The 19,095-nt window shown below is 40.8% G+C and overlaps 1 protein-coding gene across 2 annotated transcripts in view; it reads right to left on the bottom strand.

The window, feature by feature from the left end:
- Positions 1-19,095, bottom strand: part of WAC (WW domain containing adaptor with coiled-coil) — a 107,021-nt gene that overhangs the window by 69,862 nt on the left and 18,064 nt on the right. The window contains exon 1 of one of the 2 annotated variants that reach the window (XM_054020788.1): positions 5,942-6,041. The exons of the other annotated variant lie outside the window; for it this stretch is intronic. The gene's annotated coding sequence lies outside the window, so the exon portion shown is untranslated. Of the gene's footprint in view, positions 1-5,941; positions 6,042-19,095 lie in introns of those variants that run through there. 2 annotated transcript variants of the gene reach the window in all.

The raw sequence follows: 19,095 nt of genomic DNA, 5'->3' as shown, positions 1-19,095 counted from the left end.
CAGCTATTCTTTTTCCACAAAAGTAGTACACACAATGGGAGTCAAACTACAGCAATATAATTATACTATTTTAACAGGTGAAATTTTCTTCTGTAGACAAGCACTAACAAAACCCTTCATTAATTGTGCATTAATGTTGTTTTAGAAGTGCTCCACACCATTCCTATACACTGATCCCCTAAACCTTAACTTTAGCCTCTTACCTTAAGATGACAAGGAGTCCGGTGGCACCTTAAAGACTAACAGATTTATTTGGGCATAAGCTTTCATGGGTAAAAACCTCACTTCTTCAGATGCATGGAGTGAAAATTACAGAAAGTACACTTACAGAAAGTTCACTCCTTAACTCTGCATTTCCTGTTTTTTAACTTTTGTATTTTATTGAGTGTTTCCTGATTTTTGGAGGTTGTAATGTTCAAGTGCCAACTTCCATGTTCTAGAAGGCTATAAGGCACAATGATCAGCAACTTGGACTCATGTTTAACAAAGGTTTGTTAGCAGTCGTACTTTAGCCCATGTAATAAACAAAGGCTGAACATTCTTAGCTGCTTTACAGTAAAGGGAAGTATATTCCATAACCAAAGCTGAACTTCTTGCCCTTCCTGTTCATCTTCCAAATAGAAGATCAATTTTTATTCTTGTTTTTATTTTAATTTCTTCTCTTTTGCTATACCTCTAGTACCAACAAAGGAAAATATACACTGTATCCAGATGCAATGTTTTTCCCCCCCTCTACCTGGCTTGAACAAAGCCTCGTCATTTGTTCCTTCAAACTCCCCTCCCCCAAACATCCCAGCCAGCATAATCTTAAATAAACAAGTGGACAGTCTTACTTCCTACATCCTCATACGTTGTCACTAGGATATGAAAATGATAGTTCAAATGCCACAGCAGAAACACTAGGCAACACACTTATTGTAAATTAAAATGATCTGCAAAACGGACATTTCCCATTATGGACTACAAATGTTTAGTAGAGAAGTCCTACCTTTTCCCCCCTTTTGAACATGTGTTCAATGAAGTAACTCATTTTATACATAGAGCCATACCATAAATGTGTACGTCCAAATAGTAAAAATTCTATGGAAATACCATGAAACAACTTTTTAAGATGAAGTAATGACACTTCAGTTAAGGTTAGTGCTTCCATTAGTTACTCCGGACTCAAACAAAGAAAGTCAACACCTGAAGCTAATTTAGGCTAATTTATATGCTATGAACTAAAGTAATATGACTTGCCAGTGGCTTGTATTTTCACCTAATATGGAAGTGATTTCTTAATTGATTGAGACAACTGAAGAAAGTTCAGTTTCTATTCAAGCATAGTGACTCCAGACTCACTTGACACTGAATATTTATTAATGAGATAAGTTTAATAGCCCATGACGTTTCATGGGGATAATTACCTTGCTGCAATCAAAATAACTAAGTTGGCATTAATCTACACCTTTTGTTATTTCTATCCAAGCAGCTGTTTGGATACTATTTCAGAATAAAGTTTGAATGAAAGCCGATAAGTTATTTTGGTTCAAGTTTGAGGGTAGACCAGCCCTATTGGAAAAACAGATAAACTGGTAACCGAATACTCCAACTCTCCGCTGTATTTTAATATAAAAAATATCAATTAGGGCCATATCTAGACTGGGGGGAAAAATCAACTTGTCCTGCAGGCTTGGTCTGCACTAGAGAGTTAGGTCAACAAAAGGCAGCAGAGGTCAACCTGGTTGTGCATGTGTCTACAGTTAAATTTGGCTCCCACTGACATAAATACCCCCTTATATCGCCTTAATAATACCACCACCTCCCTGAGAGGCATAGAGTCACAGTCAATGTACTTAGGTTGACGCACTGTAAATGTAACCGCTACATTACTTCTGTCAAATCTAACTGTCCTCCAGCAGCTGTCCCACAATGCCCCACACTGACCACTCTGTTCACCAGTGACCCCCGCTGTCCATGAGTCATGGAAATTGGAAGCCTGCCCTGCCCCTCCGCCACCTTTAAAGCAATTTTTGAAATTCCTTTTCCTGATTGCCTGCGTGGCAAGCACACCTAGCAACTCGCCATTGTTGAATGCAATTGCCCAGCTGACCATACTGGCTACACGCACCAGATGCGCTTCTGCCTGGAGCAAACAAGAGACATTGAATCTCCTGGACCTGTGAAGAGAAGAGGCTGTGCAGGCACTACTCTGAACCAGCCATAGAAACATTGATATCTACACAAGCAGATTGCCCCAAGAATGCAGTAGAAGGGGTATGACAGGGACCAGCAGCAGCGCCGCATGAATGCCAAGAAGCTTCGGCAGGCATACCAGAAAGCCATGAAAGCCAATGGTCGATACGATGACAAGCTGCAGACCTGCTGCTTTTACAAAGAATTGTCTGCCATACTCGGCAGAGATCCCACCACCACTGCCAATAACACCATGAATACCTCGGAGGAGTCCAAGTCACAGGTCCCTGCCATGAACAGTGAGGAGGTAGGGGTGGTAGACTAGGAAGAGGAGGAGTACTGGGGACAGATGACAGTGGGATCCAGCTGCGCATTGAGCCAGGACCTGTTTTTGACTCCACCACAGTCTAGATCAGGGTGGGCAAACTTTTTGGTCTGAGGGCCATATCTGGGTATGGAAATTGTATGGTGGGCTAAGAATGCTCATGAAATTGGGGGTTGGGGTGCAGGAAGGGGTGAGGGCTCTGGCTGGGGTGGATGACTCTGGAGTGGGGCCAGAAATGACAGGTTCGGAGGGCGGGAGGGGGCTCCAGGCTGGGTCAGGGGATTAGGGTGTGGGAGGGAGGGCTCCAGCTGGGAGTGCAGGCTCTGGGGTGGGGCTGGGGATGAGGAGTTAGGGGTGTAGGACGTTGCTCCAGGCTAGGACAGAAGGGTTCGGGGGTGGGAGTGGGATCAGGGCTGGGGGTGCAGGCTCCGGGTGGCATTTACTTCAAGTAGCTCCCAGAAGCAGCAGCACGTCCCCCCTCCGGCTCCTAAGCAGAGGCGCAGCCAGGCAGCTCTGCATGCTGCCCTGTCCGCAGGCGCTGCCCCTGCAGCTCCCATTGGCCAGCTACGGGGACAGCGCTTGGGCAGGGGCAGCATGCGGAGCCCTCTGGCTGCCCCTACGTGTAGGACCCAGAGGGGGGGACATGCCACTGCTTCCAGAAGATGCACAGAGCGGGAAAACCCCCAACCCCACTCCACGGCTAGAGCAGGGCAAGCCTCAGACCCCGCTCCCTGGTGGGAGTTCGAGGGCCGGATTAAAATGTCCAGAGGGCCAGATGCGGCCCACGGTCCATAGTTTGCCCACCCCGGTCTAGACTCTAGCATGGGTGACACAAATTCTATTATTTGGAACATAACTTGTCTTCATCAGGTCACAATATATGCTTGCTGGTGCTCATCAGTTCAGAAAGTGACCAATTACTTGTTACTGCACAGTGTCACAGCACTCATAAGATCATTCACAAACTCAATTAATAGGTGCACTGACAATGTTATATCCCTACATGTACAACGATTCACTACACGATTCATACCAGGCTGCGAAAGCTCAGGGCCAGGTAGAGCACATTACAACACCACAGGTTACTCTGGCTCACTAATAAAATGGTCTTTCAAGGCCTCCCTGAGCAGTATAGCTCTGCATACAGCTCTTTTAATAGCCCTTCTATCTGGCTGTTCAAATTCAGCAGACAAAAGCTCCACCTCCATCCTCCACCTCAGCAGAAACATTTCCCTCTTTCCTTCACAGATATTATGCAGAAGGCAGCAGACAGCTATAAACATTGGGATATTTTTCTCATTGAGGTCCAAACTTCTGAGTAACCACCACCAGCACCCCTTCAAACAACCAAAACCAACCACAACTTAAATGTATACCCCAATTTAAAAAAACATAGTAAGAGAACCAAAAAAGAGCCACTGTGGTTGAACAAAGTAAAAGAAGCAGTGAGAGGCAAAAAGGTAATTTTAATGCTACTCTTACCACCAATAAGCTATTGCACAAGTTTTTTTGTGTGTGTGTGTGTGTGTGTGTGTGTGTGTATGGGTAGAGAGGAATTTTCTGTGTCTCTAGCTCTCTAGAAAGATGGATTTGGGAATATTTTGGAGATGTTCTTGTATCTACTAGCAGTGCCAAATAGTATCAGGAATCAAATATAATTAGGGTAACTGATACAGAGCCTGATAGCAAGAATTAATGCTATGAAAATGGTGCCGCTGATAACGAAGCTAACAAAAAAATACCTCACTGTCTAGGTATTTTATTTCCTCTTATTTCATGTGTATGCATAACACAAAGTTGATCATTAGATGGTGAGGTAGACATAGCTCCCCCCAGGGATAAGGAAGTAGTGGTAGTACATTTTTCAAATGATAGTGTCCCGAATATAAAAAGATAGTAAGAGAAAAGTTCAATTGCACACTGCTGCTTTTAGGAACTTTAATTCTAATAAAATATCTTACATATTGTATTCTGATCAATTAATAACTAACAAATCTGTATAGCAACATCCACTTTCCCTTCCAAAAAATGAAGTCTGAAGAAAAAGTAATTTGTTAAGCTAAGTCATTGCTTGAACAAGGCCTGCACATATTATCAAATAGAAGTACTGGCACGATAGGCAGCCTAGGCTGAAGCCCCAAACAATAAAACTATACACCATCACAAATGCTGTACAAATAGATAAATAGCTGAAGAAATGAACTTCAGAATATAAGATTTCATTTTAAATGAAAGTTATAGTCCAGAGGTCGGCAACCTCTGGCGCACGGCTCGCCAGGGTAAGCACCCTGGCGGGCCGGGCCAGTTTATTTACCTGCTCACTCGCAGGAAGCGGCGCAGGCGAGGGATGTGCTGGCCGCGGCTTCCCGCCGCCCCTATTGGCCTGGGACGGCAAACCGCGGCCAGTGGGGACCGCGATCGGCCGAACCTGCCGCGTCAACAGGTAAATAAACTGGCCCGGCCCGCCAGGGTGCTTACCTTGGCGAGCCGTGTGCCAGAGGTCTAACCCTTATTGTTCTGAAAATAAACTTTGAAACAAGAAATTAATATAATCAATGCAATGATGAATGGTTGAGTTTGCAGAAAGTCTGAAAAACCTCAAGGACTGTGAACTGCTCCCTTTCATTTCAATGGAGATGTTCAAACTCTGAAGCCTGATGACAGCAATTAAGGTGTTAGTTATTTCACTGATGATCATTTTAGCAGAAACCTAAAGCATCTATGGTTTGTATGATAAACTTTTTCAGCATAAAAGAGAATATACTGTCAAAATAGCACCTATGATAATACACAATTATATATAGCCTTGCCTACACTTCTAATAAATAAGTTGTTTTGGCTCTAGTCTTAGCCAAAATGAATTTTTTACTTTTAGCAGTTTAAAACATTACTAAAATCATTGTTTTTTTTTTTTAACAAACTTTACACTATTGAATTAAGTTGCTGATTTTAATAATGATGTGCGACCTTATTTTAAATTAGTCCCCCCAACTGGAGTAGATTAATTGGAAGTAGCATTCATAGGAAAGGAATTGTAAAAGAACTTGGTTAGTTATTTCAAACATATGCAGTATTAAACTACTTGAAATACCCACTAACACATGAAAAACAACTATTTTAAACAATGCTGCTTATATACCAAACTCTATTTACTCCCCCCCCCCCCTTTTTTAAAATTTACTGTGGACACTAATATAAGAGGGTGTTCGTATTTAAAGATCTTAAAATGTAGTCTTATGTCCATACATTTCGGTATTTCATAATATGAGGCCATCACTGAAACACAAACTGAGTAGGGTCCTCCTCCCCCTCATTACTTACATTTAAGAGATTAATACAAGGTGTCATTTTGTTTCTAGACCCTGCCTTTTACTCAGCTGTCATCACTAACAGAATAGGTGTAGATATCACCAAGGATAACTAATTTGTACCCATTCTCACCTGCTCCTCTTCTTGATCCTTTTGCAGTGAGAAGATTAGGTATGGAGTGACGCTTCTGCCACAGGTAACAGATAGAAAGCACCTTCCCACTCCCCGCCCTAGAAAAAGATCAGGTTCAGTGCACCTATAGCATTGAATCCACTTGGACTCATGGATTCCCTTCACATGAGCTACTACAAATTTTCTTATGCCCCTCATCTTCCCAAGTTGAATTCCTGGAGAGAGGCTTAGGGGTAAAAACAAATTCACTTCTTGTTTGTCCCACAATAGTAGGTATAACAATGCTGCTAGCTGTCCCTTGACAGGTAGAACAGCACAGCAACACACAAAAACCACCTTCAGTCAGATTCTCTCTCAATATATTATCTACTTAATACTGCTCTTAAATGACATTTAAAGAATAAGAAAGATGTTTCACTAAGGTCATCCACCACAGAAACAGGACGTTCTTTTGGGGGTGGGGAGAGTGTAAAAATGGCAGAGAGGACCAATGAAACACTACAGTTTCTATTTCTTCATTTGAAGTTATCTACTATAACAAACCATTTACAGAGCAACCAATTGAGAAGTTGTAAACTGAATAAAGTAACTTCGAGCAATGGAACAACAGCAGCTGGAAAAGACAATTACAGTATTTGGAATTCCAATTATCCAGAGGTAACATTAACTCTTGAATCTAGTCTGATATAATGTTGCTGTGCTCAGAATATCTCATCTAAAATTATCAACTTCTAAATTTCCTCAAACAAGTGGTGCACACTTCATCAATTTTTTCCTTTGACCAAATGAGAAATTTTAATACACCTAAAAATAAATATTGTATTAGAACATATGTATACAATGTGGCAAAAAGTTATCTACTACCAATCCCAGCTTCATTCTGCATTTTACAGAGGTTCAGCTTTTATCTGTGATGAAGAGTCTCGCTATATCAGGATACACATCAAGACTCATACTCTACACATCCTGCAGCTCAGGCTACACTGAAGTGCCACTATGGAGCTGATCCAGTTGGATCACCACCTAAGTGAACCACTGTATGTGGGATCTAGATTTCCAGCATGTAACCTTTGCTGAGCTTTGTGGAAATCTTTTGCACCAATTTTAACTGTACTGTCTAGAACTGGGGGAAAACTTTTTGGTCCGACAGCCATATCTAGGTATGGAAATTGTATGGCGCACTATAAACGCTCACAAAATTGGGGGTTGGGGGTGAGGGCTCTGGCTGGGGGTGTAGGCTCTGAGGTGGGGCCAGAAATGAGGAGTCATGGGTGCAGGAGGGGGCTCCGGACTGCGGTGCGGGCTCTGGGGTGGGGCTGAAGGGTTGGGAGTGCAGGAGGTTGCTCCAGGCTGGGATGGAAGGGTTCGGAGGGCGGGAGGGGGAAATCAGGGCTGGGGAAGGAGCACGGGAGGGGGTCAGGGGTGCAGGCTCTGGGTGGCGCTTACCTCAAGCAACTCTTAGAAGCAGCAGCAAGTCCCTCCTCCGGCTCCTACGCAGAGGTGCAGCCAGGTGCCGCCTGTGCAGCTCCCATTGTCCGCGGTTCGGTTGGCAGGCTTGGGGCAGAGGCAGTGTGCGGAGCCCCCCTGGCCGCCCCTATGTGTAGGAGCTGGAGGGGGGGACATGCCACTGCTTCCGGGAGCTGGTGGAGCAGGGCAAGCCCCCAACCCTGCTCCCTGGCTAGAGCGGGGCAAGCCCCGGATCCCACTTCCTGGCGGGAACTCGAGAGCCAAATTAAAGTATCTGTAGGGCTGGATGCGGCCCCCAGGCCATAGTTTGCCCACCCCTGGTTTAGAAGCTTTACAGGATGCTAAGCATAGTCTAAAGAGGTCGTCAAAAAACTTACCCCCGTGAAGCTAATCTCACCACCAGATACACATGGTTCTCAATGAAGCAGAACAAAATTTTTATGATTTGTCTTACCATAGCACCTAGGAGTCCTAGCCAAGGACCAGGTCCCCAACTCTCAAGGTGCTGTAAACAAAGAACACAAAGACAATCCCTCCTGTCCAAGGAGCTTAGAATTCTGTATTTGCACATGAAAAAAAAGGTGCATACATATACAGCAGTGCTTTAGAGTACTGGTTTATTTCAAATCTATAAACTTTCCTTCTAAATGAAAAGAAAAAGAAAGCCAATTGCCCAGAAAGACAACATGAGGCCTCAAAGGGAGAACGGAAATAATTTTAAGTTATCACAGGAGTTGATATGAGAGTTGTATATTTTGTTTGTTTAAAAATGAAAAAGACCAAAACAAAATGCAGCATGTAATTCATCCAGTAATTAGAGAGAAGGAACAGGCACTTGAAAGAGTTATGCCCATTGTGCCTTCTGAATAGGTGAAACCCAACTAATTGGTGTTGAGGAAATTTAACGCTGCTGTTTTTTATCTGAAATATTCTGAACTAACTCACATACAGAACAGGAAAGTGTAGTTCAATTATAAAACTAATTGCCTTTACAGAACAGAAGTTTAAAAACAATCCCACTAAGAAAAAATACTATAGCAAAGAAAAGTCTGAAAACTGTATTTTTCAAGTTTTTTTCCCCAAGACTTTTATGCAATCTGTTATTTGATATCATAGAAATGGCACTGATTTTACATATCTACCCTTCTGGGGTCTCCCGCCATTAATACATCACCCTTGACTGCCAGATACAAAGTAGAATATGCAAGTTACGTAATATTAGCTAGCAACAGTATGGGAGTCTCAGAAATGCTTACTAAGATCTACATAAAATGCAAGTCACATTTCAACTAATTTCTCATTCACTATGGTATTCTTCTAAGTATTCATTTCTGACAAAAACAGTGTTAAGTTACACTTCTGCAAACCACTTGAAGCGACATTACATAAAACGGAACATGCATCTTTAATACAATAAGCCCAAGAAGCCTTTTTTTTGGTTAACATTGTATAGCAAAGGAATTCTAGTATTTGAAAGCTTTTTGGATCTCTCCTTCTGTTGAAATAAAAACAGCCTAGTGTTACTCATACAGGTTTCAAGTATTTCCATTTGAAATTTTTATTTTTTTAGCAATGAAGAAAAATGGTTTTGAATGGAACAGAAATCGCTAACATACTTGCAAGGTTACATGACTCACAAAATGCCCCCCAAAATAACAATTTTAAAACAAATTGTGAGTTATAGTATCTCAACTTCCAAAGTGAAGTTTAAGGAATGTTAAAAAAAAAAAAAAAAAAAAAGATAAGAGTATGGAGATGGACTCTGTCACTCTCCAAGTTCTCCCCACATCTTCATTCACTATTCCTTCCTTCTTTTAGATTCAAAACAGCAGGTGGAGTTCAGTGCTAGCAACTCTCTGCAATACTCTAACATATCCGTGGCACCTACTATAAGAAAAGCTGACTAGAAACATGCAATCCATTTTACTCACAAAAGGCACCACAGGTTAAGTACTTCAATGCAGGAGAGCAATGTTACTAATTCTACAGCTTCTAGCGCCAGCAAATATCTGTGGGAAAATATAGAACTGCTGATGACTGCCAGTTTGAGACTCTGCATTTCCTCCTATATTATTTACATTACCTCTTATTTTTATTAAATACATTGAAAAATCATGAATACGCTACAAAGAGAAACAAAATGATGGATGTCAACAAAGCAAAACTATGCATATATTCCTGAAAATAGTACAGACAAAAACATTCAGATCACTGACAAGATGTGACAGTGGTCACAGAAGAGAAGCTCTTTTTTTCTTCGTTTACGTAGAGAAAAATAGATAAAAAGCCTTTAATCTCTTGTCATAAACTACAAAATAAGAATAGTGGGTGATGGCTTGATGGCCAAAGTTCTGAGTCACATTGTATAGTCTAACAGATATCCTTATAGCTATATAATCCTAATTACAATGAGGAAAAGAGGGGATAAGCAGAGGCAAGAAAATTTGTACATTTCTTCATCATCAGCATTCTCTCTTGGTAAACCATGAAGTAAGAGTGGATGGGACCTCTTCTCTTTCTCCAATAACATGCTACCAAATCTTGATGCTATTATGCAGTGCAAAATTTATCTCCATCACACATTTTCTAATGGAACCCCTAATAGTATTGCCAGCGCCAGTCGGACAACCCATGCCACCATCATTCTGATCAGATGGGGAGTAAGGTCTAGGACATTGGTTTTCAAACTGTGGGTCGGGACCCAAAGTGGGTTGCGACCCCCTTTGAATGGGATCACCAGGGCAGGCTTAGACTTGCTGGGGCCCAAGGCCAAAGCCCCAAAGCCTGAGGGCTTCAGCCCTGGATGGCGTGGCTCAGGTTGCAGGCCCCCTGCCTGGGGCTGAAGCCCTTGAGCTTTAACTTTGGCCCCCCAGGCCCAAAGTGGTGAAGCTCAGGCTTGGGCCCCCCACCCAGGGCAGTGGGGCTCAGGTGGGCTCAGGCTTTGGTCCCTCCTCATGGGGTCATGAAGTAATTTTCTTTAATCAGAAGGGGGTTGCAGTGCAATGAAGTTTGAGAACCCCTGATATAGGATATCCTATCACAGTTGCTGCCCTTGACTACCAGATGAGACTGCTGAAAGAAGTTTAAAGCCATATGATCCTAGTCCATGTCATTCTGAGACCAGCTTACTACAGTACAATATATTATTCCAGTAGTGGTCTTAAGAGAGAAGGAAAAACAAATAGAAAGTGGGGCTTGGGAGAAGGAAAGTACTATCTTTACTTTTCCTCCCCCCTTCTTCACCCCAATGAGTATATAATGCTTTAACACCACAATAAAAAGAAAATGTCCAACTCACAAATGATGAACATGTTACTTATTACATTTCTCATTACTAATATTTGTTTTCCATTAGAAATTTACTTGTCTTAAGGCACCCCCTGCTTGAAGTGCCCTCTGCTTGCAGGCTTCAGGGTGACAAGTGTGCCTGCCTCAGTTTCCCCTCTGAGTGTTCCCTGAAACAGTCCAAGCAATCTTCCTTAGTGCCAATAACCCTTAGGGGTTAATTTACTACAGAAAAAGCCCTATGCACATAAATCCCTTCACCATAATCCGGGGAATACATCAAATACAGCCCCAGCTCTCCCAACACAGCCCTCTCCAGCCCTCTGAGCTCTCTAGCTTTGAGACACAGCAAGCATGTCCATCTGCTGCTCTCAGTCTTCAGTCCTCTCCATCCTTGGCTCAGAAAGGACAGCTGGCTAGCCCCTCAACTGGCTTTCAAATAATCCCTCCCCTCTTTCCAGAGAAAACTTTCCCCAGAGACCCCATCCAGTTTTCTCACTGACTCTTTCACCAGAACTCTCTTTCCTGACTTCCTTCAGGGACTTTCCCTCTCTCAATTTTCCCCTGATCCTTTATAGGCCCCAGGTCCTGCCACACCTTCTTAATGAGACAAACTGGGAGCACCTATTGAGGCACCAGGGGACCTGGACCTGCTTCATTTAGAGGGATTAGTCATCCTATGACACTGTTTTCATTTGGTCATGACTTATCAAACATTTAACCTTTTCCACAGGAATTTTCCATACTCTGCTCTGTCCAAAATCAATTTTAAAAAAGTTTAAGCAACAACCAACAACATGTTTGAGCTGAATGGGTTGAAATGGTTTTCTACCATTGTAAAACACTGTTGCAATCATTTTCTCCAGAAGGGAAACTCTAAAGACTGAACTTTGAAACTTGATATGTACACAATCTATGATGAAAGAAGTACATGGCTTTCCAAAAATATTAACAGTTTAGCTAGTTAACAAAGTTGGTAATGTCTGTGTCTATATACAGGCTCTGAGAAACTTCACTAGTCATAGGCACCTTAGGACTTAAAATCCCCTTCTACTCTCTGGCTGCTCCCACTCTGCACATTAGAATTTTTTGTTATGCAGTTTCTTTAAAAAGTCCGTCAAAAGTGACGCAATATAAATTTGATGGCACTTTGTAGTCCCTTACTCATCACCTTTCAACTGAAAACTGATCAAGGAATTTTACTCAAACTCTCTCAAAAAAAAATCTGGACAGTCCAAGCATGGAAAACAGTGTAGATTACTTGGTAACGCTAAAGACAGGTATAAGTATCTGAAAGCAAGAGGTCACAATAGAAACTCTATGTGCTATCTGCATCCTCGATAATAAAATACTGTAAAACTGCATACAAAGGAGGAAATACGTTTAGATATATAGTATATCCACAGTCAACACAACAGTTTAGTTTTAGCTTTTTTTAAATGAATTTATTTCTATAAAGCAAGTTTTCGTTACTAAGGCAACAACCCACAAGGTGGACCTAAATTCTATGTCAAAATTCTTTTGCTTCCGCAGCAGACCTGCACCGAATTCAGTGACAGACTGGAAATTAGGCTTCAAATCTTCCTTAATAAGGAAGATTAAACCAAATTTAATATCTGACTGAATAACAGAATAAGTAAAGTATAACTGTTCTTTTGATGTGTCAACACTATGCTGCCCTACCCCTCATTTTCAGTATTTCACAAATGTTAGTGTTGACAACATAAATGCATGTTACATATCTATTCAATCTCTCCATGACAAGTTCAGATTCTACATGAAACAAGCTTAAGTATTAAAAGCTTATGTTTTATTCGACTTTTCAAATTACTGCTCTGATGGACAACCAAAGTGACCAAGTTACAAAAGATAAGTCCATGTCCCAGAAAAACCTTAGATCACCACCAGCATTCTGATGGGACAGTGGCAATCTATTAGCTGCAGCCCAATGCAATTAAGAACTTTATATGCTGTAATTAACATGCAGACTAGCAGTTGAAAGCAAATGTGTAGCTAATGCAGAGCATGAGGCACTCCTGTTTGTGTTCACAGCAGGAAAATGTACTCAAGATTAGTTGTGCATTTTTCAGCCAAACTTTACACGTGGTTTTCAAGCATAGCTGCCCAACCCTCCTACTTGTAAATTCAAAGCTAAATTATTGCATAATGTGACAAAGACATGAATTATAATTGCAAGGTCTGCAAAGTAATTCTCTCAAACTGACTGCTTGTACGTGCAGAAGTTATTTTGTATAGTATGAAATCAAAGTTCAGAGCTTTCCCTCTGCAATAATCACTATTGTACTTTTAAACACGATTTTGTCCCTTTCAACACTATGTACTAAGATGTGTTTAACATGTTGAACAACATGTTAACATTTTAACTACAATATAGTTTATCAATGTAAACAAGACTATATAGGGCTGCAGGTTCAGGCAACAGCCCACCAGCATGAGTTCTTTTATCTACTTTTGTGGCACTCAGTTTAGTCCCACTATACCAAAACCTTTCTGGTGAATGAAACCATCGGGCAGGGGGAGATCAGAGCTACAAGAAAAGACAAGGGAGTGAAAGCAAGTCATGTAAAAGAATAGAGGGAAAAAATATTTTTAAAGAACAGAAAAAAAAAAGACAGAAAAGCAAAACAAGACAAAATAATCTGAGAGGCTACAGCTATAATGGAACGATATAATACAAGGAACCTGGAGTCAGTAAAAGGGGCAATATGTCAATCCATCCCAAAAGGGGCTTGAACACACACAAATAGGAACAATTGACAATAATTCCCTTGTACACAGACCAACAGTACACTAATGACTCCATAGTTATTGATATGTATTTTTGCTACATCTGAAAGCTGTTACAGGACATAAACCAATAAACTCCAGAAAGTTTAATGTCCAAAAAATCATGTATTTCTTCAAAGATTCTAAATTTACATTCATAAGAACAGGCATGTTAATTCAGGAGTCTTGGCCAAATTCAACTCAAATAATTACATTCTACCTACCTAAAATTTCCCCTGTAATTTCATTTGGAAAAATGTATTTTTATTTCCTGTCCTAGATTTCTTAGCTTGTTGCAGAGGAGCACTGAGCACTGCTAACTGAAACTTTTCATCTCAGAGATGCTTGTGTTTCCACAGATGGATGAAGTGATTCTTCTGCATAGTTGCATATCAGTACTAAATATAAATGGAAGATCTTTATTAAAAGAAATTTAAGTCTGTCATATTAATCTTAACTTCTATCAAAATATTTGCTTATTTTACGACTGAAGTTAACATAAAAAAAGCTAAAGCTTACCCCTCCTCTAGCAACTGCTCTCTGTCCTACGAAGTGGCAAAGTGAGCTAAGTCCTATCTTCTCAAACACAGACAGACACACACACCTGCCAAGTTCTGATCACAGAGCTTATGTTTGCAGCAGGCTGTCTTCCACAGCTGATGCCCCTTCCCACCCAAACAGGAAGCTTCTCTCCTGAAGAGCCAGAATTCCAGCTGACATCACCCTTGAATTCTGCAAAGCCATTGTCTACCTTTCTCTCCACTACATGTACACATAGCTACACCACTCTACACACACAACTGCTCCCCAACTGCGGCATGTGTGAGGTGGGATTCAAGTTTAAGCATAAATTTTCAGCCTTGGTGGGGAAGGGACAGCAGCTCTGAAATATAGAGATGTACACTTTGAGAAGTGGCCAGAACAGTGCAGGAGGGAGGTGGTGGTGAACAGATAAGACCACCAATTTTGCTCTGTCTGGTAAGATAGCAGTTGCTTGGATAGAAGGTCAGAGTTACCCACAGCAATGAGAAGCAGAGCAGTCAATGCAAAGTGAGCAGTCAGATTAAAACCTATTTGTTCAACAGTTTCACGGATCACTTTGATGTGTAAACAATTTCCTCCTCTGACGAGGCTAAATGGAGAAAGATTGCAAAATTAGATGTTATGGCCTGCATAAATACTATTTCTTTTCATGATATTTTAGACATTCTAAATTTAAAAAAAAGTAGGAACCTCCAAAGTTATCTCCATCTGTCATCCCACTTCACAGACAACCTTCCTTCTGTTGTATGTGTCACGGAGGATAGACAGGAATTGTTTTGGCAACTGTAATTTAATTTAACAGGAAAAGAGAGAATAATTTCCAGTAAGGCTAAGTTTCCACTGTAGTGGAAACCTGCACGATTGGTACACAGTTGTGAGCATTTGGGTTGACCTATCCTGGGTCTGAGCAGCCACATTGAAAAACCATACTTCAGTTCCTCCATCCACACTGGTATTGCACTCACTCAAGTGTGTTGTTAGCACTTGGGGGGCATATCCCATGGCTCTTAGAACTGTTGTAAGGTGAGCCACTTTAGAATTCTCTTAGTGAACTGTGGGAGAACTTTGTCCTTCTCGGGACAAGGGGGAATTGGGGGAAGGCACTGATGGACTATCAGCACTCAAATGGTTTAGCCTTTTTGCTTACTGCAAAACGGGCAGTTTATCAGTGCAAGTGTAAGGAACGTGAAGGTTTTAGCCTCTACCCCAGGATAGACTAGCTTGCCCAGTTTAAAAGCATCAAACTTGGGTCAGAGGTTGTGTGCGTGTGGACAGGAGCTGGGTTAGGGACAACACCCTAGTAAGAGTCCAGTTAAATTCTGCAGTGAAGACAAGCTTTAATAAAACTCCACTCCTATCAGGTAAAAATGTAATGGAAATCTTTGCTCTACAATTCAACAAACACACAGCTCTCCTCATACGAACATACCATACTGAAATGAGAGAAAATGAAAAATGTCTAATAAAGCTGCTCATTTATGAGACTCGGATTCCATATTTGTGGGTGGCATAAGAGAACTTAACGGGATGGGTGGAATAAATAAAAACTGATTGAACAGTTTACCTTAACTACAGCATAGCAAACTACAGAAGTTGAACTGCTGAGGCTTCACGTGTATTTCTTCGCTAATATTTGTTTTTGCATGTTTAATACATCTCTCTATAACCTTTCCAATTTTTTTAGATACTCTAATTCTGCCTCCAACACAGCACCCAAACAACTATTACAAAACATGAATAAGAGCTTGTCTACATTTAAAACGTGATGCTGCACCGCTGTAGTGCTTCAGTGAAGATGCTACATATGTTGATGGGAAGGCTTCTCCCACTGGCGTAGTACTCCACCTTTCTGAGAGACAGTAGCTGGTCAACAGGAGAATTCTCCCGTCAACCGAGAGCTGCCTACACTACAGGTTGAATCGATTTAACTTCATCACTTAGGATTGTGGATTTTTCACATCCCGAAGTGACATAAATACACCAACCTAATTTCCTAGTGTAGACCAGACCTAACAAAACAAAGTGTTTAGAAAACAGGGCTTCAAGTTACAGTAGTGTTGAAGAGTATATGAAATGAATTTGCTTTATAATCTTATATTAAAGATGAGAACCAGTTTTCCAAAAATAATGTGATCAAACCATGCCCCAAGACCAAGACTTTATACAACATTTTAAGTAGGAATGCATTTTACAGATGAATTCTTGAATAGATAAACAGAGATGTGCAGACAAACACAAGTGTATCTACTTTAATTAAAAAAAAAAAATCAGCAGGCAGTTAATAAAAGCACCCTTGTTAAATCTGACAAAATTCTGTTTTCTCAGCTGGTAGTGCACTAGTACTTCAATTTCCATATTGTAAAGAATACGGCTTCTTCCATAAACCCAAGTGAATTAGGGAATAAACATAAGAAAATGCTGAAAAATAAGCTTAAAACCGTAGTTAGTGGCTTAAATTTTCAAAGAGACTAGTAATTTACAATTAATAATCTAATTTGAGACACCATTAAGGAGTCTGCTCTTCAGAGGGTGGGTGCCCACTTTCTGAAAATCAGGTCCCTTAAAGGCATCTCAAATTGGCCACCCAAAAAATTATCCAGTCCATTTGAAAATTTCAACCAGTATTTTTACCTTACATCTCAGAGGTTCCCAAAGTGATATATAAATGCAGACATACTAGGAGTAGGCTACAGTTGTTATTTAATAGCAGGTATGCTACTACCCCACTTCTTATTTACATAAATGATGCCTCATAATTAGGGGTCAGTGTCTGTCACAGAGGTCACAGATTCTGTGTCTTTCTGTGACTTCTGCAGCAGCCAGTGTGGCTGACCCCAGGGCCAGCTACACCGACCACTGCTGTAGTGGCCCCACAGCCAGCCACTTGAGTGGCCCCCAACACCCGGCTGGTCCACTACAGCTGTAAGTCAACGTAAGTTACACTACTTCAGTTACATAAGTTACTGAAGTTGACATAACGTAGGTCAACTTACAACGGTATCTATACCATGCTGTGTTGACGGGAGATGCTCCCCATCAACTTACCTTACTCTTCTCAGGGAGCTGGAGTATAGAAGTCGACGGGAAAGCACTCTGCCATCAACTTAGCTAAATCGACACCACTGCATCGATCGCAGCACTGCCGATCTAGACGCAAGTGTACATATGCCCTTAGTCTGCATTTCCTGATTTTTTTTAGCATTTGTTTTGGTGTTTAGTAGGATTCTAATGTACTTGCAAGGGGGACATGAGAGACCTTAGCTCCACACTTCCTAATTTTCCAACTGAGCTGGGGGAATTAAACTCATATTTGGGAACAGCAGGGGGAGCACAGCAGAATGTTGAGGGCCTGCAACCTTAAACCCATGGTAAGTAACCTTAACTGCATGTGAAATAGTATCCAGACGCTTTACTCAGGATCAGGGGCCCCAGTTTACTAAATAGGGGAAATTTAGGTTGTTGTTCAACATTTGTACATGATGTTGTACAGAGAGACTTTAAGAGACTTTATGATAAAGTCAGCATTCAGATTACAAGCTAGGACCCCAATCTTCCAAATATTTACACATTTGTAACTTTACTACCATTGTTGTCAATGGGACTACTCCTGCTAGTAAACTTAAGCACCTGCATAACTGCTTGCAGGATGAAGGCCTAGGATGGTAACATGTAGTAACTAAAATCAGAATTTGAGCAGGACATTTTACATCTTTAGTCCTACAAAATGTGCCACAAGCACTTCAAATGGTAAGGACCTCCATTTTACATCTCATTAGAAAGATGCCACCTTCCACTGCTGAATGCACCCCAAAGATATGCTGGGTATTGGTTCAGTAACAGAAGCAGAACAGTTATATTTTTCTTTGGAATTTTTACTCGAATACTAACAAGAACCAACTCTGCTTAGCTTATGTGAGATCAGACAAGATCACAGCTTGCAGTGATATACCTACAGGTTTAGTCCAACAGCAGACAAATAGTCTTAAAATGGAGAAATCAAACATTGGAGTCCAGGGAGGACTGCAATAAAGAAATAATTCTTTGCAAATTAATGTTAGTATCTATCAGTAAATATTCAATAAAGCCCTGAATCTGGGCCACATATAGCAACAGATTACATTTTGAACTGAAAGGTATTGAGAGCTATGAGGATTGTCTGTCCAAACCTAAAAACATATCAAGCTACAAGAGGAATGTTTTGCCACATTTTATGAACTAGATGGGATTTCCAATCATTTCTATCATTTAAACCCATAACACAATTATATAGCTCTTCACTTTTATGCTACCTTTAAAGTACCCATATAAAATAAAGAATGATGAAATCATCTAAGACGCTTAAGGCAAATCAATGATTTAGAAAGAACCAAATCAAGTTCAACACTATAGTCAGATCAATTTCTTATTTGATCATTCTTAATTTGTTAGAAATCCCATGCCAGGAGATGTCAACCTGTTGCATTTAAAGATGAGCCGCTGGCTGCTGGTAGTAGTAACACTGGCATCTTCTTTCAAGATTCCAGCAGAATAAGACATTCTTCCTCTTTCTCAATACAACATCCCTTGCTTGCAATGTATAGTTCCAAAAATTCACTTGTATATCTACTGGTCTGTATATTTACTGTAGCTTTACAGTCTAATAAAGAAATGTGCAAACTGAAGAGGGTATTGATCACTAAAAGTTTCCAAGCTCTGTAATACATGAAGTATGATAAATAATACATCAAGAAGTATTCTCCTTCTCTTCACATTAGACAGAGATCTTGGAATTTCTGTATGAATAGCAGAAAACGGAGTTCTCACAAGATGAAATCTATAATGATGTTTAATAATGAAGAAACCATGTTTCATCACCATTGCCTATTCAATTAAATTAGTGATTGAGATATTGTGAAATGTTTCAATCTCAAAATGGATGCTGTGGTGGAACATTCACTGGCCATTTTAAGTGTCAATTACTTTCTAGACAGAGTAAATGGCCCTCTAAAGACCATGCAAAATAGCTGTTGATCATTAAAACAGATGTTAGTTGGCCATTAAAAAAATGCTTTTGTTTGTATTGTTCTAATTGA

This window comes from Malaclemys terrapin, chromosome 2 (assembly GCF_027887155.1).
Source record: "Malaclemys terrapin pileata isolate rMalTer1 chromosome 2, rMalTer1.hap1, whole genome shotgun sequence".
In the NCBI taxonomy this organism is placed as follows: domain Eukaryota; kingdom Metazoa; phylum Chordata; order Testudines; family Emydidae; genus Malaclemys; species Malaclemys terrapin.
The sequence above is the reverse complement of the archived record's forward strand: the minus strand, read 5'-3'. Positions and strand labels throughout refer to the sequence as shown.